Source organism: Perognathus longimembris, chromosome 3 (assembly GCF_023159225.1).
Source record: "Perognathus longimembris pacificus isolate PPM17 chromosome 3, ASM2315922v1, whole genome shotgun sequence".
Classification (NCBI taxonomy): Eukaryota; Metazoa; Chordata; class Mammalia; order Rodentia; family Heteromyidae; genus Perognathus; species Perognathus longimembris.
In genome coordinates this window covers 58,985,528-58,991,527 of record NC_063163.1, presented here as the reverse complement: position 1 = coordinate 58,991,527, position 6,000 = coordinate 58,985,528, and positions in this window count along the sequence as shown.

Sequence of the window (6,000 nt, the reverse complement as noted above, 5' to 3'; positions counted from 1 at the left end):
GTCAGTGTCAAAGGATTTCCTAAGAATGAGGAAGAAGCCCGGGCCAGGAAAGGATTTGAAAACTTTTGAGACTGAAAGGACATCATGGCATCATGCCTCTGCCCTGTGCCTCTCCAAATATGTTCTCCCTGACTCCTTTATCATCTTCCTACTCCCCTCTCTCTGTATATATTTTGCTTCCTTTTTCTCCTCCCTGTCACTCATCTCTCTCCATTACATATCCCTCTGTTTGTTTTTTATTTTAAAAAAACATTGTGCCAAATCTCTAAATTTAAAGGCAGAACTTGGATTTTTCTATTAAAAACTTTCAGTTCCTATAGTGTTGGAAGAGAGTTGGACAAATAATCATCATATGTTTGCACTCCAAAAACAAAAGGAATCCTCATTTGTGAGCTTCCTGTAAGTTAAATGATAGTCTGGCCAGGCCTACTGGGCTCTGGGATAGACTAAGGCTTTGTGAACAGATCCAATCAAGTCCTTGCTTGGATAACTCACCTGATACAAGTGACAATTTGTGATCAAATAATTCCACTAATGAGAAACCAAGACCATCTACAATGAGAAGGTCATCGATCTTATAATATTTCTAATGAGGGGGTTGGAGCTTAGAGAAGATATCTAAAGTGTGAACAAGGTGGAGGGAACCTGCTATTGGCCTGTAGAGGGTTGTAGGGTCAAGCCTTTATGAAGACGGCGTGTCTCTGGCCTAATATATGTCAGGAACAGGCCCTGAAGATGTCTAAAATGATGTGTGGATTTGGAGACTTGCTGCTAGAGGCTGTAGAGCCCCAGGAAAAGCTGAGGTTTTTCCTCCTAGCAACAGGAAGCCAAGAAGAAAGCGCATGGTCAGATTTGTGCTTCTGAAAATCCTCCTCTCCTTCATATAAAACAGCATTTTACCATTTTTATATCATTTTGATCTTTTATTTTTTTTGGCCAGTCCTGGGCCTTGAACTCAGGGCCTGAGCACTGTTCCTAGCTTCTTTTTGCTCAAGGCTAGCACTCTGCCACTTGAGCTACAGTGCCACTTCTGGCCATTTTCTATATATTTGGTGCTTGGGAATCAAACCTAGGGCTTCATGTATACGAGGCATGCACTCTTGCCACTAGGCCATATTTCTAGCCCCCATTTTGATCTTCTTAAGTGCACAAGCATGGGAGAAAAATAATAGGTTCAATGTGTCTGATTTCATAGCACTCAAATCCTATAGCCATGCTCTTTGATTCATTGTCCATTTTATTTTGTCTTATCTCACTAGAAAATAGGTCTATGGTTTGTGTCTGTCTCACTAACTGTTACATCTCCAGGTCAGTAATACAGTCCTTGTCTAGAATGCTCAGGGCCCTGGTCACATCCTCAGCACTGTGTGTGTGTAAAAAAAAAAAAAAAATCTAGCAAAATGTATTACAGAAAAAGAGCACAAACTTTTCACTACTCTTTTGCATACTTGATTTGCATACAGTATGGTGAGGAGATCTAAATCTTTACCAGTAAATGGTTCCACAGCTCAGAATTATTAGTTGTGTCTAAAGAATTGCTTTTATTTTCTCCAGTCCCTTCTTGCAAGGGTGCTACTGCTGAAACATCAAGGATTTTCACGTCAGAAGGCACACTGTGAGCATTTTGTCATTGTTAGACCATCCTAGAACCACTCATCCAAAGCGAGATGATCTAGATCAGCCACCCATGTGGCCACAGTCAACTTGACACGTGTGAAAGCTGATGCAGCAAAATGTGACATGCCGTTGTTGACAGGAAGGTTTCTTTATAAGTAGGAATGCACTTGAATGATAAAAGGCCTACATAGTAAATATGCAAACCAGTACCTAGTTGTTTATAGTCATTGTCAAGTATGATATACTACACACAATCCTATAAGCTTTACTTTCATATATTCAGCAGCAAAGCGAGTATGCCTACACTATCACCACCACACACATTACCTCTATCATCTAGCTTGGGGTGAGTGGCTCTAGGATGCTCAGATGACAAAAGGCTTAGAATGTGACTCCCTCTGAAGTCACATTGACTACAACATCACTGTTGGAAAGGAATTTTTGACCTCATTGTTATCTTGTAGAACCCCTGAGGAAATGAGAATACTAGGGATCAAAGTTCATGATTTGGAATCTGTACCTGTTCATGATTTGGAATCTGACTGTACCTGTCACCATGGGCTGTGGAAAACCTGAAGTAGTATATGAGAATTCACAGCCTGAAATACTCCGGACCACTGATGAGTAGACTGAACTGGAAGAACTGGAAGTAGCTAGGTCCAATTTTAAATAACCAGCAAGTCTGTACCAAATACTAGACACTGGGGGGGGGGGTGGCAAGGCAGGGAGAGGGAGAGAGTGGGGGGGAAGAAGGAGAGAGGGGGGGAGAGGGAGAGGGGGGGAAGAGACAGACAGATAGACAGACAGACACAGAGAGCGATCCCCCAGTTCTGTCTGAAACAGAATGCTGGCATTGCATCAGTAAAGTCCTCTGTCAAGGGAATCAAAGGATCCTCATGGAGGCAATGGGTTGTTTCTATGGAAATGTCTAGGGCCAGCCTGCAGTTATATGACATCGCCTCCAGATGGCAAAGCACTCACAAATACTGAGCATTCTGCTCTGGGCAGCTGGGCTGGACTTTGGAACTTGTGAGGATTTTATGATGTAAATATGAAGCTGGAGCAGAGCTGCAGCGTTGCTCAGAGGTGAGTAGAATACCTATGTCACTGCCTGTGGCCAGGGAAGCAAATGCGTGCGATGCAAGTGGACTAGAGGCTTCAGCTGGGATACTCAGGAGCAGCATGTATCAAGCTAGTAACCTAGGGAAGGACATGGAACACAGGCATCCAGCTACTGGACCTACTTGTGTGAAACTGCTGTGGATCAAAGTCTCTAACCATCATGAATGTAGGTTTACCTTGAGGAATGTTAGGAGGCCTCTTAATTTTGTGCAGGTTGGATAGGCTTCAAAAATATGAAGTGCTGAAGCAGAACAGAGCATCATAGTGAATAGACCTTTTAGGTATGGGATTTATTATTGAGAAACAGGATGATAAAGGTCATATTCCTTGAAGTATTAGGCATATGACAAAAGAGAGGATGTCTGGACAGCGTCAGGAAGATCCTGGGAGCTCCCAGGCAAGACAGAGACTAAAGAAAACTACAGTTTGAGGGAAGTAACGCTAGGCTTGAGCCCATGTCTTTCAGGCTCCTATCCTGTTCTGAGGGCAGGGGATGTTGCTGATTTCATTTAGGAAAGTAGACTTCTGCACTTCTAGGAAGTCATTCTGCCACTGTCAGCCACCTGTTGTGGCTGCCATAGACCCTGGTCCTCTCCTGAACCCAAAGCTGTTTCTGGGAAGCATCTGCTTAGGAAGTCCATTTCCTAATCTCACTATCCTCCAGCTAGACAAAGCTGGGTAAAGGCCTGTGGGCCCCAGAGCATGGGCCAGCATGACCAGCCCAGGGCCTCCTTTACATCATCGTGCTCTTTCTTCCTTCCCTCAGAAGTAAGTAGACACACAGGACAAGGCTGGCCAGTAGAGTCTCCTGGGCCTGCTTCCTGAAAGAGCAGTGAGGAAGGGGCAGTGAGGAAGGGACAGTGAGGAAGGGAAGGGTAGTATCTTCCCATCACCTCCTGCCTGTTCTGAACTGCAGTTGAGAAATCATTGGGCCCTGTGTTAATCCTAAAACTCTGGGATTGAACGAGTACATTCAACAACTTTACTTCCTACAACGCAAGGGTATTTTTTAAATTATAAATTGACACATAATTTCACTTACAGAGACTGAGAGGTGTGACCCTGAGGGCAGTGACTGTGGGTCATACCTGGGAAATTGCTAGTAGACTCTAGAAATCCAGCATGCACAGGAGATGTGTGCACCCATTAAAACAACTGAAAGAACTCCAGTACAGGGAATCATCTGATGGAGACTGAGGCTGGCATCTGGCATCCCAGAAACCTGGGGACTTGCAGGGCCAATTGATAGGAGCAGAAAGCACCAGCCAGCAAATTAATCTGTGAGGCCCTTTCTCCCCTCAGTGATGCTGAGAGAGCAGCAAAGCCCAACATTATTGCAACCTGATAAGAAACCTATATATAACCATACATATAGGGCAATATAAGAACAACTAGGACTTCACAATTGCTGCATAAATCTATTAGCTTTTGACCCACTGTTGGTTCAACTGTATTGGATGTAGAATTCAACTCTGGTTTTTCAAGCTGTACACCAGATAAGGTCCATTCACGTTTCAGTTTCATCGATTAATCCATTCCATTTAATCCTCAAGTTTTCTTATTTTATTGTAGAAGTTATTTACAAAGTGGTTACAGTTACATAAGGTAATGAGTACATTTCTTGTCTAACAGTGTTACCCCAATTCCTTGCTTTTGCCCACTTTCCCTCCCCTCCCAACTCCTCTCTTCCACCCCAAGTTGTAAAGTTCATTTCCAACATAGTGTCTTCTGAGTATCACTGTTGCATTGGTTCATCCTTTGCTTTTGTCTTAACCATTTTGTTACTCCCCTTCCCTTCCCCAAATCAGATAAACCTATATACAAGACACAGGGTACCAAAATCAAAACAGTGACAACAGGGGAAATAAACCAAAGGAAAAAAAGAAAAAGAAAGAACTCCACATGGTACATTAAAAAAAAAAAAAACCTCTTATTTCCATATCTTTGAGTTCATTTTGGCTAGCGTTCTTTTATGTGGCCATATGTACATAGATGTTGAGATACTGTGGTCTGCTGCTAGAACTATCCTAGACATATACTAATTATTACAAATGAGGGAAACCATGGAGCCTATGTTTCTATCACCCCTTTTTTTCTCTTTTTCTTTTTCAAAACTAAATCCATCATATCAGAATCATAACTTCTATCATTTAATTCTCTCTTTGGAACTATATTTTCACACCCTCCTCTTAACTACTGCTTATCATTTATTCTTTCCCTATACAAACTAGTGAAATTCCTTTCTTGCCATATATATCTTACACATTCTCGTATCATCTAATTTTTCTCATTACTCACATAATTGCTAGTAACCAATCTACCTGAACAAGGTTAGTTTGTGTTATTTGTGTGCAGTGTGTTTTGTTTTTATCTTCTGCTTCCTGCTTCTCTTTGCCATATTAGTCAGCTTACCTATTTGCCTTTCTCCTATTTGGGCTATTTCTCTTTTTTGCTTTTCTGTTCTTTTCCACTAGTGGTGACTATGCCATACTCATGTATGTATTCTTCTTCTTTTCTCCCAAACTCATCTTCACAGAATCCCAGCCCAATACAACTCAAGTGACTTTTTCCCCTACCCTGAACACCTCAAGTCAACTTCCCATTAACCCTTCCGACAAAGCCTAACTCCCACCCCTCCCCACACTTTAATGACAAAATATTTAAGATTATTACAACAGGACTTTCTTCTAGATCTTGAAATTATTCCCACTTTGGTAAAGGAAGGCCTCCTAGAACACAAAGATACACCTTGGATCCCAAATTTATCTGAAAAGTTGGAACAGGACCAGTGATCCCTCTTCTTTAGAACCTAACAGAAGCACAAGCTATTTACAAAACATCTTTGAATCCAAGCTTCCTCACGCAGAGGGGAAGTTCCACATAGAAAGCAGAGCATGGAGAATGACTGTCAATGGAGATCAACCCTCAGAACATTTAAGACACCACCCAAACATCACCTCAAAGCTGCAATAAATCATTCCTTGAAAATATTCAGGAGACCAAAAGCTCCACAAACCCTGAACCCAGACGCATACATCACAAAGAAAAAACTTTATTTGGAAGTCTTGTCAGATGTGACTATTGTTGGACAATCCTTCCCATTCTTCCACTTTCAACCTTCATTGCCAATGATTTTAATTTCCTGTGAGCCATACTTTGTTGGGACTTGTTTTTTTAATCCAACATTTTAGTCTGGGTCTTTCTAATTCTCAAATTTTTATTGATATAGAACAATTTATTATTATCCCTATTTTCCTGGTC